This window comes from Spermophilus citellus, assembly GCF_964194105.1.
Source record: "Spermophilus citellus genome assembly, chromosome: 8".
Taxonomy (NCBI): Eukaryota; Metazoa; Chordata; class Mammalia; order Rodentia; family Sciuridae; genus Spermophilus; species Spermophilus citellus.
Genome location: NC_138189.1, coordinates 145,373,740 through 145,391,424, shown reverse-complemented (window position 1 = coordinate 145,391,424; position 17,685 = coordinate 145,373,740).

Below are 17,685 nucleotides of genomic sequence, written 5' to 3'. Positions count from 1 at the left end.
TTTAATTGTCAGTCTTCTTTATTATGTACAGTGCTCTTTAATACCAACAATGCATGGACTGAGAGCATTGTATTTATTTTCATAATTCCATTAACTTCACCAGGTTTAAAAATATGCTCCTTATTGTTACATAAACTCAAATGCACATACATATTATATTTTATAATATGTATACCATAATTAAAGATGAATACATTTTATTAATAGAAATAGGTAATTATTATATATTGAATAATATTATTAATTCAAAATTGCTCTCAAATTCAAAACAAATGACTTATATTTAAAAGCAGCAAGTATAACAGCTATTGTAACACAAAGACACTATAGGGACAGCTGTTACATTACTCCATGTGGGAGGTACACAAATAATATATCTATGGTTGTAATTAAGACTTGAAAAAATCCTTTTTAAAACATTGAGTATTATACATTATTTTTTTTTTCAACTCAATGGTAATGTTTTCATCATTGTTATTATATTTAAATATCATCTTTGTTTTCTGTTAGGATAATAAATTATAGGTAGAATGATCCCATTTCTATATTAATTTTTTTTCAAATATAAAACTAATTAAACCAGAAATATTAAATAGAAACATTATGCTACACAGTCATCTAGAATGTCTACATTATCAATGGATATTTCACAATCCTCCTAAGGAGAATGTGCTTGAGTAAAACAATTGTGTGAGCTGATAAAAATAATCAACAAAAATCTTAAATTCCATTTTTATACTTGCTAAAAACATCATATAATATATCATAATTTAACCTCAGCTGTGTAAATTGACATCATGCAATTAAAATATAGTCACAATAATTCAGTGTTAAGAACTCAATGTTTTGCAATTTAATTCTAGTTAATTTATCCATATTTCCCAGTACTTCCCAAATTTGAGTGGTTGACAGTGTCTGAACAAAAATTTAACATAAGAATTCTGAGAAACAACATACTGACAAAAAGCATTGTCAGTTGCATAAAATATCTGTTCCAAAGATATTCTACTTATCCAATCTAGACAATGGAGATTTGATCAGGCTATGCTGTGGCAACAAAGCCCCACAAGTGGTCCTGCATATCTGCTCTGAGACAATTACCCTCCACTCATCCTGCTTTAACTAAAACTCCGTCTCAATCTTGTTTGCTAGTAAAGCTTGCAATTGGAGCCTCTTTCATAGTTTTCTAGAATTACAAATTCATCACCATCTTCCCCATGACAATCTGCCATGCCTCCGGTGAATTACTGTACTTAATTGCCTCTATGCAGTATTGGTAAATTTGCCTTTATTTTCAGGGAAAACAATCACCCTATATCGCCTCTAAATTAATATAACAAATGATACTCTTGTCTTTAAAGGTAAAATTTGCCTTTTAGTTCAATTTGGAAAAAAATATATACATGTATATACATAAATGTATTCATTGTTAAATGCTGATGATAAATTTACTAGAAATTTGCATATCTCTCCTGTGAGACTATATGACAAAAAATGCTCATCTGCCCCAACCCAAAGAATGGGCTTGAAGATATGAGTACCGTGGAAGGAAGGCTTTTCACGATGGCCTTGCAATATGAGAGTCTGTGTGAGCAGACCCACCTAAAACAGTTACCATCGGCATTTTTTTGCCTAGTATAAAAGGTCCCTCCCCAGGTGCCTTATTGACTGTGGGGTGTATAATTCTCCAAAGTCACCTAGGCTTTCCTGTCTCCTGTTGGGTTACTTAAAGAAGTGAAGCTTCAGTTGTCCTCACCCTTGTCTGCTCTCTAGTGGCAGGAGGCTTTCTTGGGGTGAGTGCACTTTGGTAATTATGCAGTTTACACATGTTGGCCAGGCCAGCCCCTTCTCCCTCACCTCCTATTTGTCAGGGGACTGTGAATTTGTCACACTCTGGTGTTAACTGCTATATCTTTCCATTTTGCTCCCTTCCCTCCAGCTTTTCTTACATTCTAAGTAATTTTACATTTAAGGTTAAATATTGGATTCTGAAGATGGACCACCTCATAATTTATTTCTCCTAGATGGTAAACTCTTTGAAAAGATTTAAACCTTAAAAACTTTAAATTGTGGGATTATAAAATCATGAACTCACATAATTCTCTGATAAGAAGCAGCTGGCTGAAGTATAAGAAGGCACATATGCAATCCAGAGTTGTGATCTCCTATATTGGTCTTACTTGGTCTTTCTCACTTGCTGGAGAACCTGCTTCATAGTCTATTCATGAAAAAAAAGATGGGAAAAAAAAAAAACACCTCTCTTCCAAATTCTAGCTTATCTCCTCCCAGGCTGACTCAGGTTAGTTTCCAAGGTGATGTCTGATTCCAAGAGGATATGAATACCTTTGGATGTCTAGGCTTCAATCACATTTTATAGTCCAGACCAAGTCACAACACAGGCACAGACTCAGGGAGAAAAAATGATGCAAACCTACATCAGGAGGAACATCCACATAAGAATACAGAGGTGAGTAATTTTTTATAAGTTTTATAATTAGTCTGCCACAATTGCTCACTAACTGAATGGACAGATTTGTTAGATCACATAACCAACATATCTATTTTAATATATTAAAGTAATCTGCTTTTCCTCTGAATATATGACAAAGAACAGAAGTTGCTTTTGCTAAGCGCAATAACCCTTCACTTGGACCTGCAGATGCCCAAATGGCTAACCCAAAACAGAATTACCTTTATTTTGTAAATATCTTCAAATTGCTACTCAGTTCTGCATTTATGCACACCTATCATTTAAGAAATACTCATCTAAAAATTGGTAATAGAGGATTTATAAGCCTTACATTGTGGTAACCTATCTTTTACCCTTTCAGGACTGGTACAAGGTCAGAATAAGTAAGGTATATTCAAGATTTGCAGGGACATTCAACTCCCACATTTTGCAAAATTCTCTTCTAGACTCCAGGTGTCATTTCTAAAACTGTCCATCATTGGCTCTAGACCTTCTGGAAATAGCACAGTCTTACAGGCAAAACACCATGATGAGCCTGCTCCCCTAAGCCCAACTTTCATCTCATGGGAACCAAATTGGCCCCTTCCAGGGTCACAGGTCTGGTGGATAAAGATCCTGAGCAGCACATTCAGGTGATTAAGGCTTCCCTGGAGCCACCTTGTACAAACAGCACTGAGAGAATGATTGACTGGACCACAGTTTGATCAACATTGCTTAATTAGGCAGATCTCTCACCCTGGCCTCAAGTGTTCCTTTACTTAAACCAAAACTCCCAGTACCTGGAAGGGAAGACTGAAACTCTTGATTTCACTTTATCTTCCCACTATGGCCATTATTGACTAAACTTCTTTTCCTGCTTTCCTTCATTATTTTTACCATTTGTTTTCTGGAATGAATTTCCAGACCTGATTTGTTGGGACCTCATAGTTTGTCTCCTATCCCAGGACTCCAGTAACAAGTATCCTATATGGCTTATGCCAAATGAAAGTTGTACCAGACACAGTCTAGGAACACTTTGTTCAATATTAATACATTAAGGAAGAGAAATTGAGCTAAACTCCACTGAAAGTTTAAAAAGCAGGAGGGTTTTAAATGCTTGGATAAGCTAATAGAAAAGAAGTGGTGAACATATTAGAGGGGAGGGTTTTGACCAATAGGATGTGGAGCATGTTATTTCCAATCTGCATCTTTTCCACTGTGATTAGGTCATTTGTGTTTGTTAATCAGAAATCATCACATTTAGTTTCTTACATTCCAAAGATGGGGCTCTATCGGTTTGGTTACTGTCTCTGGGTGTTGGTTTTGTTGTCTCCATTCAGCCCAGAATTGAAGAACAGAACACAGAGATAGTAAGCAGGTTTATTGCAAAAGCAACAGATAGACTTCTCCCAACAGAAGAAGCCCTGGAGTCAGGAATCTGGTGGGGGTTTTGGCTTATTCTTTTTATGGCCTCTGGAATTTCTTCCTGTCCTTGGCTCCTCAGTATTGCTGACTGGTGCCCCCTGTGTCCATGCATCTGTTGTGGTTTTTCTGTTGGAACTCTGATTAGGAGCACAGTACAGAAGTGTCTGTCTAATTGGGTCCCCTGCTTGTGTCCAGGAGCACTTCCATCAACTAGGAAGTTGACCTCATTAGAAGACCCTCTCCACGCTCCTTTGTTCTGGCCCGGCCCTGGCCTCCTCCCTCGCCATCTTGCCCTTGCTGCCAAGCCCTTCTAGATCTCTCTCAATTATACTTCTTGAGAATTGCTGCCCAGGTCCTTTAAGAAGACATTCCCTGGATTATAAACATGGTCAGAAGCTTTCCAGAAGATTTGTTTACATTTCAAAGGGAGAAGAGGAAGAATTTGCAGTTACATAGACTCTAAAGTACATCCTCTAAGAAAAGGAACATCAAGGGTCCACATTTAGACAGAAACCTGTCTAAGGTTTAGTCAAACTGGGGGCAGTATTAATGACATCCTAATCTCTAAATAGAGTGTAAGTCCATCATCACCTCTCTCGGAAGTCTTCTCTAATTATATTCTATGATAATTTAATTCTGCAATATTAAAAACAATTCAGTCCATCTTCTCCTTTCTAGCTTCTCTCTGTCTTTCCATCTCTCTGTGTTTCACACAGGCACACGTACGTACACAGAAAGATATATAGGGGTGCAGATATAGATAAATATATATGTGTATATGTAGGTAATCAATATTTTTCTAAATCTGTTGAAATGTTTTTAAAATCTTTTATTTTTACTATTACATAGAAACATGAATATCATAAGTAAAATTATTTTATACTTTAAAACCTAATAATGTTTTGTATAAGTGACTTTTTGAATGATTTATATTAAGAAAAAAGCCAATTTTATTTCAATTGGACATTTTTGTCTTGGATGAAATGAACGAGAACTTTCAGTCTCACCTGTTATTTCTTATAAGTAAAGTAACATTTATCCTCATGAGCAAACCTATAGAAGAAATAGGATTTTGCCATTTAGACTTTGCTCATGAATAAAATGCCTTTAGGGAAAAATAGAAATGACTTTTTTCTTCCCATTTCCTTACCCAGAATAACAGCTCAACTGACATAAGTGAATTTTTATAAAGAGAAACACATTTTGTTTGGAGACAAGTATGAAATAATCAAACCTTAAAGGTGGACTTTTAAGAAAATAGTGGAGAGAGAAAAACAACAATGCTAATGGGAGAACAGTTACAGGCTCATCTCTGTTGTTAGGAAATTGCATTGCATAGAATTGTGCCACTTTTTTTCTCCACAGAATCAGGAGCATTTTATCATAACAAAAGACTATTCTTTTCCAACTCAGCAGGAAATAGGCAATAGTGGGATTCCATTAGAATGTACCGTGATAAAGAATCTCCTAAGTCTTATAAATGTACAAGTTGAAAGAAACATTCCTATAAATGGAATATCCTTCAAAATAGTAATATCATAGCCCAAACAAATATCTGCTGTTTAGGTACCATATGACTTTGATATTTACAAATAAACAAGGAAAATCTACATTAGCACAATTCAGTGAAGTACTATCTTTGAAATAAAATAGATGTCTAACTTTAGAAAAATACATGGACAAATAATATTTCATCTGTGTGTCCTCAGCATCTGGGTCTCCAGAGTAATGTGTTATCTCTCCTCTTTAGGACCCTGGTAGTTGAACTTGCCACAGATGTCCATCGGTTTCCTGAGTAGTCTCATCAGTAGTCTGTGAACCAGATTTCACATCATGTGGCAGGATAAGATCACTTCAGTGAGGGGGTGAGATGCAGTCTATCCATCAACATGGATGTCATGTTAGCTGTGACCGAGCTCTGTGAGGCTGACCATGTTCAGAAGATGGATGTACATGGATTGTAGCAGCAACTGCTGAAAGTGAGTTAGAGCAAGGTGACTGAGCAGAGCTCACTCAGGCGAAAACCCACAGATCAATGCCAATTACCAACTCAGACTCTGAAGAGATTGGTCAAATGACTAGAATATTCTAGTGTAAGTACTCTTATTTTCTCCTTTTTACATTTGGATGAATCCATTGCACTGACATAAAATCTAGAATAAGAAATTGCCACTTGCAAACACACCTTTCTTTATTTTATAAGTAACAACTACACTATGAATTCTGAGGGCGGAAAAAAAAGTAAATGTTTTTTTTCTAATATTGTTTAATTACTACCCAAGATATAAGATGAAGCTCCAAGAAAAATTTGGCTTTTTCTTTAGTCAAATGGTTCTCAATTCTCACACATTCCTCCCTGTTGTGTGTGTGTGTGGTGGGGGAGGGGGGCAGGAGGTGCTGTCAACAATGATAAAGGCAATTTTTTTTTCTACTGGAGTAAAACCGTTAATAATTCAATGAACTATATAATACATGTGGATGAAAATATTCTTTCTTTGGAGCAGGCTTTGAACTCAGAGGCACTTAACCACAGAACCACATCCCCAGCCCTTTCTCTATATATTTTATTTAGAGATGATCTTGATAACTTGTTTAGGGCCTCCCTAAGTTGCTGAGTCTGGCTTTGAACTTGTGATCCTCCTGCCTCAGCCTACAGAGCAGCTGGGATTATAGGCATAAACCACTGTGCCCAGCTGAAACTATTTTAAATGTCTCACTTTTTAAAAGGTTTGAATAAAAGAAGTGTATATATGTTTGTAATATTCAATTTTTCTATAAAACATTATATAAGTGAAATCATCGCTGTTATTCTTTGGAACAGAAATTATTTTATTTTCATTATTGTGTAATATTTTACTGGCAATACAAATCATTATTTATTTTGCTTTCAAGGTTTTCTTGCTGCAAACGGAGTAGCAATAATTATTCTTATTTGTGTCTTTTTGCAAAAATACGTTTGCAGGTAGGAGGACAGCATGTACAGAGAGTACAATTGCTGAGTCACCAGAAATCATTTTATTAAATTTTAGTAGAGCTTCTCACCTTTTGTAGCTGATATGAATTTGTACTGTCCCACAACCCATGTGTGAGAGAGTCACTTGCCCCAGAATGTCACCAGCCCAGATTATTGTCACTCTCTCTGTTTAGCCATCTGTTTGCTGTGTAGGTTTTTGTATTTTGTGATGAATATTAAGGTGTAATACGTATCTATGTTTTATTGACAAGTTTCTCTCTTGTGCTAGTCTCCATTTTTCAATTAGCTTCTCTGTTTTTCCCATTTTAAAAAAATGACTTACGTGTTGTAGATTTGAAATCTTTGGAAGTTGGTATATTACAAATAACTTACCTATTCTTTCGATTTACATATTTGTTGTATTCTTACATGAATAGAACTCTTAATTTTAGAGTATATTAATCTAACTAATTAATGTTCCATATGTATATACATAATTTTTAATAATAAAATTTTCCCAATTAGGGCTGAGGCTACAACTCAGCTGGTAGAGTGCTTGCCTGGCAATCACAAATCCCTTAGTTCAATCCACAGTACCACCACCAAAAAAAAAAAAAAATCACAATTAGATTGGATATAGGTTTTATTTTATTTTATTTTATTTTTTTATAGTGTCTGGTAGGGGGTCAGAGATAACTTTCTTCCTTGCCTAAGGCTACTTGATACCATTGTTTACTGAAAAATGATCCTTTCCCTAGGTAAACATTGCTGTAGAGTGAGAGCATATATCTGTGCAGATGCTTCTGGAATATTGGTTTAGCTGCAATGCTCCATTTTGTCATTCATTGTACAACTGTCATAGTCTCCTAATTGGTATTTTTCTTTATAATAAATTTTACTATCTAATCCAATTTGAGTTCACTAAATTTGTTTTTGTTTCTTTATTTTAAGAAATGTCCCCACTCCAATGATTCTTAGCCTCTCTTGAAATTCTCCATGTTATCTAATCAGCTTTTCATTAAAAATACTACATATATAAATTTATTTAGATCCTGCTGATTTTCCCTTGAAGATTTTTACTTTTTTTAGAAAACAAATGGTACTGGTCTTTATAAAATTTGGTTATGTTTTCTATTAGTTAATATCTTTGGCATGTAATAGAACATCTCAAATTTTATGAACATAACAACATAAAATGCATCCCACTTTTTAGTTCATAACTATTTGAATTGATAATGGGGCCAATGGGTAATTCACTGAGGGTGTCACCTTGGGGTTTTTATTTTGTTCCTTGCGAACAGAGCTATCTCTATCTCTCTGTGCTTCCTGGTGACCAAGAAGTGAAGAGCTTTCTTGCACCTGACCCTTCTGGTATGATGCAGGGCCTTACCTGAGGTTCAGTGCAATAGGGGCAGCTGATCAAGAACTAAAACCTCTGAATCTAAGTCAAAATCTATCTTTTTCCTTCTTTAAATTGTTTTTCTCAGGTAATTTGTCACAGTAATGAAAAGCTAACATAATGAGTAAGTGTGCAATCACCACCAAAATCAACATATAGAGCATTTCTACTCAACAATATCCTTTTTTTTTCCTGCAACAAGGTTTATCATTTATCCCTTCTGAATAACTAGACGTAGCATCTCTTGACCAACTTCATTCCTCAATCCCCTTTAGTGTCTGATAACCATTGTTCTTCTCTCTGCTTCTGGGATTGACTTTTTTAGATTTCCACAGACAAGTGAGCATATACAGTATTTGTCTTCCTGTCCTTGACTGATTTCATGTAACTAATGTTTCTGAAGTAAAACCATGCTGTCTTAAATGATGGAATTTCCTTCCATGTTGTGGAAGGATGCTATTACTTTGCATATATATATATATATATATATATATATATATATATATATATATTATAGTTTTACTTCTATATTTTTTTTGATGCACTATTAATCTAGCCAATAACCTCTACTGCCAAACAGGCACATAACCATGGAGCTGCCTCCCCAGCCAATATGCATCCTTCTTCCTTTATCTATTTTCCAGTCGGTGGGCACTTAGGTTAATTCCATATCATGGCTATTGTGGAGAACATGTCAATGAACATAAGAACACAAACATGTCTTTAACATATGATCCCATCTTTTTTATATCCATATCCAGTACTGGTATTGCTGGATCATGTGGTAGATGTAATTTTAACTTTTTGAGGTACCTTCATATGGTTTTCCATATGGTTATATTAATTTACATGTCACTAGCAGTATGTGAGTGTTCTTTTTCTACATCCTTACCTGCACTGGTTATCTTTCATCTTTTCATAACATTTTTTTCTGAGAAGTGTTAAGTGACATACCACCTTAGTTTCAAATTGCATTTCCTTGGGGATCACGGATGGTTAGCCTTCTTTCTTATAATTATTGTTCATATGTATCTTTTGTTTTAAGAAATGTTTATTCAGGCACTTTACCATTTGTTTTTGTTTGTGTGCTCTTGAGTTTTTGTTCCTTACATCTTTTGGATATTAACTCTTGTCTGATGCACGGCTTGGAAATCTTCTAATACAGAGGTTGAATCTTCACACTGCACATCCACCAACTAAGAATGAGTTGTTGCCTCAATCTCTCCTTCGCATTTGATGTTCTTTGTTTGGCTTTGTATTTTAGGACTCTAATAGTTCATTGCTGTTTTAATTTGCATTTTCCTAATAATCTCATATTTCATAAAGAAAATACCTTTACGTTCTTAGAATTTCCCAAAACTCATTTTTTTTTTTTTTTTTTTACTTTTCCTCCTGGATTTGTCACGTTCTAACTTTATTCATTTCGCCGTCTTGGATTGAGTGACATATTTTACATATTAAGATTCAGAGGAAATTGAATGTTCTGGAAGAAGACTTTAGTTTCTCACTCTCAACTCTTACAGTTTGGGACTTTCTTTTGTCTGAACGCATTCTCTGTCATATCTGGCTGACTTCCAGTTATTTAAACTCACCTTTACGTTATTTTCTCCCACCGCCCCTGGATGCCTGCTCATCCCCACAATCAGATCAATGAGAAATTCTTGCTCAGCCTCTCAGTCTCTCATTTGCTTTCAATGGAATAAGGATACATATTTTTTTTCCTTAAGAAGTAAAATAGCACCAAATATTGGCTTGAGTCTTTAACTCTGACTTTGTTCACTAGAATCCAGCTCTGCAAGTCTTCACTGCTTTCATGGCTTTGTTATATGTAAAAAGTAGACTTCTCATTTTTTTCTAGCTTTCCTAGAAGTCCTTAGTCAATAACAAGCTATGGGATGCAGTCTGCCTTTTTTGGAAGCTTGGGTACTATTGGTAAGTTTTCAACCATGATAATTATAGTTACTATTTCACATTCTTGGCGTCCCACATTCTTTGAATTCTATAAGCTTATTTCTATAAGAAAATTTCCAACATCCTCCTTGTTTTATAGCAATCATTATTTTTGTTGTGTTGTTATTTCTTCTTCAGTAAAATTTTCCAATGTTCTTGTGTCTTTATGCACCATTTTTTACCAGCTTCCCACTAAATATAACCTATTTCTTCATATTGAATAAAATATTGGACCCACGGTTAAACTTATTTTTTCTCATTCTCTTAATGCTATTATCATCCCATTGTGTCACCGGATATTGATGTGAGGTAGTGTTTATTTCATCTATAATGGATGTACTCAGTGTCTACATGACAGATGTTCTTGGCCTTCCAGAAAAGGACCTGACCTCCTATAAAACTCCAAGGAATATAGCTAAATTTAAGTTCTTAAAACACATAATGTTGGGCCTTTTGAAATCCATCCACCAGTGCCTCAATGCCAGTTTGGTGGTTTCTATGTAAGACATTAAGGAATAATAAGGAAACATTTTTTTGAATGTCCCTCAATGATGATGCTTCAGGAAATATAATGAATGAGACAGATGGTTCTATCCCTTATTTGTACCATGAGGGAACTTCTCATATTTTATTTTTTAGGATATAATGTCTTGGTTAGATTGAACAGGAGCTGAATCTATCAACATCTTATATACAGATATGACATATGCCTTATTGGAGATTGCTGTAAAGTTATCTCTACTTTCTATTATTCATCCACATTTATTAATAAATAGATGATTTATAACATACAAGTCTTTCAAGGTGAGTACTGTTTTTCCATTCCGGTATCCTGCCTCTGGACATGGAGGGATGCCACAATAATATGATCATGAGTGTCAGGAGTCTTTCCAGATGCTAATAGAGGATGACACTGAAGGTCAGGGAAAATGCTGGGCGTCAGCTGAGTCCAAGGATTTGGTGGAAGTCGGGGTAGTGAAAGAAAAGACAAAAACTGCTTCTTCAATACCTCTCCTGCACACAAGCTAACCCACTGCAATGAAATAGAAGGATTTCGTGCACCGTAGAGTGTAGTGAGTTTTGTCTAAAATGTGTTTGACGGCTAAATATTTCAGAAGTTGAAACGTTTAAATATTTTACTACCATCTAAACTTTCCATGAGTTGTTATTCTGATTGAATAATGATTACCAATTTAGGAATTTGGGTCTTTAATACTTTAATTAGCCAACAAGGAGAGCAGAAAAGGAAGTGAGTGTTCAATGAATTTGGCATTATACCAGATACTTTTCATATTCCTCCTCATTTGTGTGTATATTTTGAAAAAAAAACATTAACATCAGGGTCTTAAGATATAAAAATTATGTGAGACATATAAATGGCAAAAAATGAAATTTCCAATTTAGTTGGAAAAAATAACAAGCTTTTAAAAAATTGTAGAGTAACACAAATAACTATTCCATGTTAGATAATGTTAACTAAAATCATTACAAATTATCAACAAATTCTTTGATAATTTATTGAAATAATTATCAAAGAATCTGAAACTCCATAGCAGATAAGAGACCTTAAATGTCTTTAAAAGAAGAAAACTTCAAAAAAGGCGAGATGAAAGTGAACCAGAGAACTCTGTAAATAAAATTTTGTATGTTTTTCTCACTACAAATATTATGTAAAAGGAATACTTAACACAACCCTTTGTTTGTAATGAAATAGGAATATTAAATTACCACTACTTAAAACTATTTAAGAAAGTCATTTTCCTCTTAGAATTCTGTCACTTCAGTTTGATCTTTCCAGAAAAGGATATATTAAGCAATTTGATACAAGTGCTAAAAATACTCATAAAAGCAAAATGTTAATTTATTTTGTGTAAATTTACAAAACTCTTAAAGACAATTATTGAACCCACCCATTCACTTATTTGTGCAAAAATACTTATAAACCTCAACTATTAGTAGGAAGCATGATGGACACTGAGGAAAGAGCAGAAAACAAGAAGAGGGATAAACTACATAATGGCTTCTAAAAATGCGTCAAATATAACACCGGAGCCTGGGAATGTACATAAATGGCAGTAAGAAAAGAAAAGAAAAAAAAAAGATTGAAAATTGAAGATGTGATTGGGTTAAGGTCTTTGAGATAAGGCATTATGTGAGTCAGAAGTAGATATCATTGCATGCATTCACACCATACAGAAGTAGAGACAATATCACAATTTTCTGCAAGAAAATAAAAGAGATATGTATATATGGTAAGAGTAGATAAAGCCTGGGGAAGGTAGATTCCAAAAAGCTTTCCTAAATTTCCTGTTCCCCTGTGTTTTAATCAAAATCCCCTTTGACTTGGGATTTTGCAGGTGAAATTCTCAAATCTGTTAGATTAGGAGATCATTTTAGCAAATTTGTTCCTCTTAAATGATCATCTCAAAATCAGAGTTTTCTCAAGATGACAGAGGGCAATGTCAAGTAGATTCAAAGCATGGGGAAGATTTTGTATGGTAGAGATATAATTATTGCCTGTTTGAAATGAAAGGGCCACATGAGAGGAAATGCAGACAGCCTCTGGGAGCAGAGAGTAGTCCCCAGCTGATAGCCAGAAGGGACAGGGAGACTGTAGACCAACACTTCCAAGAAGTGCAAGACAGTGTGAATAAAATTCTAACCTGATTTCCCCCTAGAGCCTGCAGATAAGAGCAGGGCCCAGCTTCCTGACTCCTGACTTTGGCCTTCAAGCCATAAGCAGAACACCCATTAAGGATGGCCTGGATTTCTGACCTACAATATCATGTGAGAATAAATGAATGCTGTTTGGAACTATTAATGTTTGATATTCGCTTACTCTACAATAGAAAGTTAACACAAAATTCACAATTCTATACTTTGTAAAGGAATTTGTTTTTTAATTTGTTTTAATTAGTTATACATGACAGTAGAATGCATTTATGCACTTTGAGATACCATACATAGATAGGATATAATTTCTCATTTTCTGAGTGTACATGTTGCAGAATCATATTGGTCATATAGTCACATATATACATACAGTAATAATGTCTGTTTTATTCTACTATATTTCCTATCCCTGCATCCCCTCCCCTCCCCTCCCCTCCCATAACTTTAGTCTGCCAAATATAAGGTAATGCTATTCTTCCCTAGCCCCCCCCACCTTACTGTGAATTAGCGTCCACATATTAGAGAAAACATTTGGCTTTTGGTTTTGTGGGACTGGCTTATTTCACTTAGCATGATATTCTCCAACTCCAACCATTTACTGGCAAATGCCATAATTATTTCACTCTTCTTTAAAGCTGAGTAATATATATATATATATATATATATATATATATATATATATATATATATATACATTTTCTTTATCCATTTATCTACTGAGGAACCCCTAGGTTGGTACCATAGTCTAGCTATTGTGAATTGAGCTGAAATCTGTTACCTGACCTAAACTCTTAGTATAAAACTATAGTAATGAAGATGGGATAATATTGGTGAAACAACAGATCAATATATCAGTAAAACAGAATAGTAAGTCTAGAAATAGACCTACATAAGTAAAGTCTAGAAATAGACCTACATAAATACATGAATGAAACAAGGCTATGTAAAGGAACAAAAATCATCTTTACAACATCGGATGCAGGAACAATGAGGCATCAACATGAGAAAGACTCCAGACTAAGACCTTAAGCCCTTTGGTATGGCTTTAACTTTTAAGATACAGCACACACACACACACACACACACACACACACACACACACAAACATAAACCAGGAGAATAACAACTAATGAACTAGACTTCACTCAGATTAAGATCTTGTGCTCTGTTAAAGCTAATGTAAAGACCATGAGAACACAAGCTGTCCACTTGGAGAAAATGTTTGGAAAAAAAATCTTCTAAAGAAATATTTTATTATCTAAAATTTGCAAAGAACTCTTAAATGTCAACACTCATAAAATGAACTCCGTTTTAAAATATGTGCAAAAGACCCAAACAGACACCTCATCAATAAGATATGTAGATGGCAAGTAAGCATTGTCTTTCGTTAGGGAACTGTGAAGTAGAGCCACAATGAGGCAATCCTACCTGCTTATTAGAATAGCCCAAACATAAAGCCCTTGACACCAGACAAGGTGGCTAGGCTGCAGGGCAACAGGAACACTACTTCACTGCGGGTGAGAACACAAAATATACCAAATATTTTGAAAGACTTTCTAGTTTCTTAACAAAACTAAACTTATGCTTACTTATACAATCCCACAACTGAACTAATTTAATTTAATATTTACCCAAAGGAGGTAAAGGCTCTGCCTGCTCAAAAGCCTGCACTCAGTTGTTTATACCAGCTTCTTCACAATTGCCACAATTTGAAAGCAACCAAGAGATCCTTCACTAAGTCAATGGACAAATAAACTGTTGTACATCTAAACAGAAGACTATCATTCTGTGCTAAAAAAAAAAAAAAAAAAAAAAAAAAAAAAAAAAAAAAAAAAAATGAGGTATTAATCCATGAAAACAAATGGAGGAAACTTCGATGCCTATTGGTACATAAAGAAAGCCAATCTGAAAAGGCCACATAGTGCATGATCCAGGAATGTGACACTTTGTAAAAGGTAAAACATAAAAGACAGTGAAAAGATTAATGTTTGCCGGGGATTATGAGAAATGGAGAGATGACAACAAGAATCATGCAGTATTTTTAGACAATAAAACAATTCCATGTATAGTTACAATAGTGGACACACATGTCAGGACACATTAATTAAAACCTGTAGAATATAGAATACCTAGAGTGCACCCTAATGTATTTAAGGTAGAGGGATGTGTCAAAATGGGCTCATTGTCTGTAATCACAGTGTCTCCAGAGGCTGAGGCAGGAGGATCTCGAGTTCAAAGTCAGTCTCAGCAAAAGCGAGGTGCTAAGCAACTCAGAGAGACTCTGTCTCTAATTAAAATACAAAACAGGGATGGAGATGTGGTCCAATGGTTGCGTGCCCCTGAGTTCAATCCCTGGAACCAAATAAAAAATAAAAAAATAAAAATAAAAGGACAGCGGGCTCATTGTAACAAATGCTTCCATGTATTACAGAATGCTGATAGAGCAGAAGGTTGTCCATAGGGTATAGCTGGCCTCTGGCAACTGCAGGTTGGATTCGAGGAATCATAGATTGCCAATATATTTTTTTAAATGTGTCTGGACTGAACATTTACAAAGATTTTTCTTTCTATTATTCCCTAAATGTTATAGTGTAACAACTACGTTTCTAGAATACACATTACATTGATTATTATAAATAACCTAGAGATGATTTAAATTATGGAAGAATGTTCCAAGATTATATGCATATATTACCATCTTATTTAAGAAACTTGGGTGCCCATAGATTTTGATATGAATCCAATCCCCCATGTATTCCCAGGATGACTGTATACAGAAACTCTCAGCCTTCTGCTAAATTTTGTTGTGAACTTAAAACTGCTCAGAAAATAATAGTTTAGAGATGGGAATGTGACTTAGCGATAGAATGCTTGCTTAGCATCCCCATTGCCACAAAACAATAAAAATAAAGTAACATATTTTGATAATAAAAAAATTGGACTTTACATTTGATGGTGAGAAAGTCAAAGACCACTTAATATAAAAACCTCACATCCCTGCTGATGTACATAGTGAGCTTTACCAGAACCAAGGAAATCCAGGGAGTACCTCTAGCAATGAAAGAACCCATGAGAGACAGTGCTGAAGGACCACCCAGGTCTAGGTTTTCAGGTCATCACTTCAGAAGTGGAAGGATGACACTTTGAGCATGCAAGTTACAGGAACAGAAAAAGATTAGTTCTCTCACAAAATAGTCAGAGCCAATGAAAATGTGTTCAAAATGTTGTAATATAAATCTAATATTTTCACTTTCTTTTCTTCATCATTGACTTTTGCTGTTAAAATTGCATTCCTGTATGCACAGACATAAAATGCCTTCTTTGGTCTTTGAAAGGAGAAAACATGTGTTAGATTTTTCATTCTCTGAAGTACCATGGATGCCAGTATATAATTATTAATTTAGCAAGAAAATATGAAAATAATCTAACTTGCATTCCATTTTGAATCTTAGAAGTTATAATTGAACCATGTATCTGTGATGGATTTGCTAAAATAATTAGATGTAGATAACAAATGTAATTTTGGAATCAATCATCAGAGACATAGATATTTTGTGTCTCTTCTTGGTCTATATTTGGATTTCTGATAGTTACAAAGAGTACTGTTATGTGAATGTTAGTAAACTTGTATTGAATCTATATGGAGATTATATGCATTAAAGAGACCATCTGCTTCTTTACATTGTGTTATTGATGACATTTACACCTAGTTATAAAAAGATGGAAATCTAAATGCCCATAAAAATTAATTGAGTTTTCCTTACTAACAGACTGACCACATTTCATTCCTGGTGTGAAAATATAGTGTACAATATTACATATTTTCAAACTCATTATTCTTTTTTGGCACTGAAAGAATAGGATACTTTAAAAATAAGAAATATGTAGGATTTAAAACTCTGTGAAAGCTCAATCTTATAAAAATTATGACTACTAAAAAACTATAAATGATTGAAAGTTACATAAGTCATATGAACATTTATTCATTTTTTGATTCATTTATAAATTGAGTATTAGTTACATAGTTATATAGTGATATCTTTATAATTTTGAAGATAAATGTCTCCATTTTCAAATATTATTCATGTAAATACACATTTTGATATATTCTTTAACATTTCATATTTTTATTTATTTAAAATATATAAAAAAACTCCCTCAGTCTCCCACATAGCTGAAATTGCAGGCCTGAACTACTATGCCTGTGCTCCTATTAATATTCTTTTTATTATTTTTTATTTATATATGAGAGTAGAATGCATTACACACATTACACATAGAGAGCACATTTTTTTCATATGTCTGATTGTATACAAAGTATATTCACAGCAATTCTTGTCTTCAGACATGTACTTTGAATAATGATGTCCATCACATTCTACCACCATTGCTAACCATCTGCCCCCTCCCTTCCTTTCCACTCCTCTGCCCTATCTAGAGTTTGGCTATTCTTCCCCTGTTCCCCCTCCCTACCCCACTATGAATCAGCCTCCTTATATCAGAGAAAACATTTGGCATTTGGTTTGGGGGATTGGCTAACTTCACTTAACATCTTATCAGGTCCATGGTCCATTTATTTTTTGGATTGTTTGGTTTTTTTTTGGTGCTTAGCTTTTTGAGTTCTTTATATACCCTAGAGATTAATGCTGTATCTGATGTGTGAGAGGTAAAGACTTGCTCCCAACATGCAGGCTCTCTATTCATCTCACAGATTCTTTCTTTGGTTGAGAAGAAATGTTTTAGTTTGAGTCCATCCCATGTATTGATTCTTGATTTTAATTCTTGAGCCAAATGAGTCTTATTAAGGAAGTTGGGGCCAAATCCCACATGATGGAG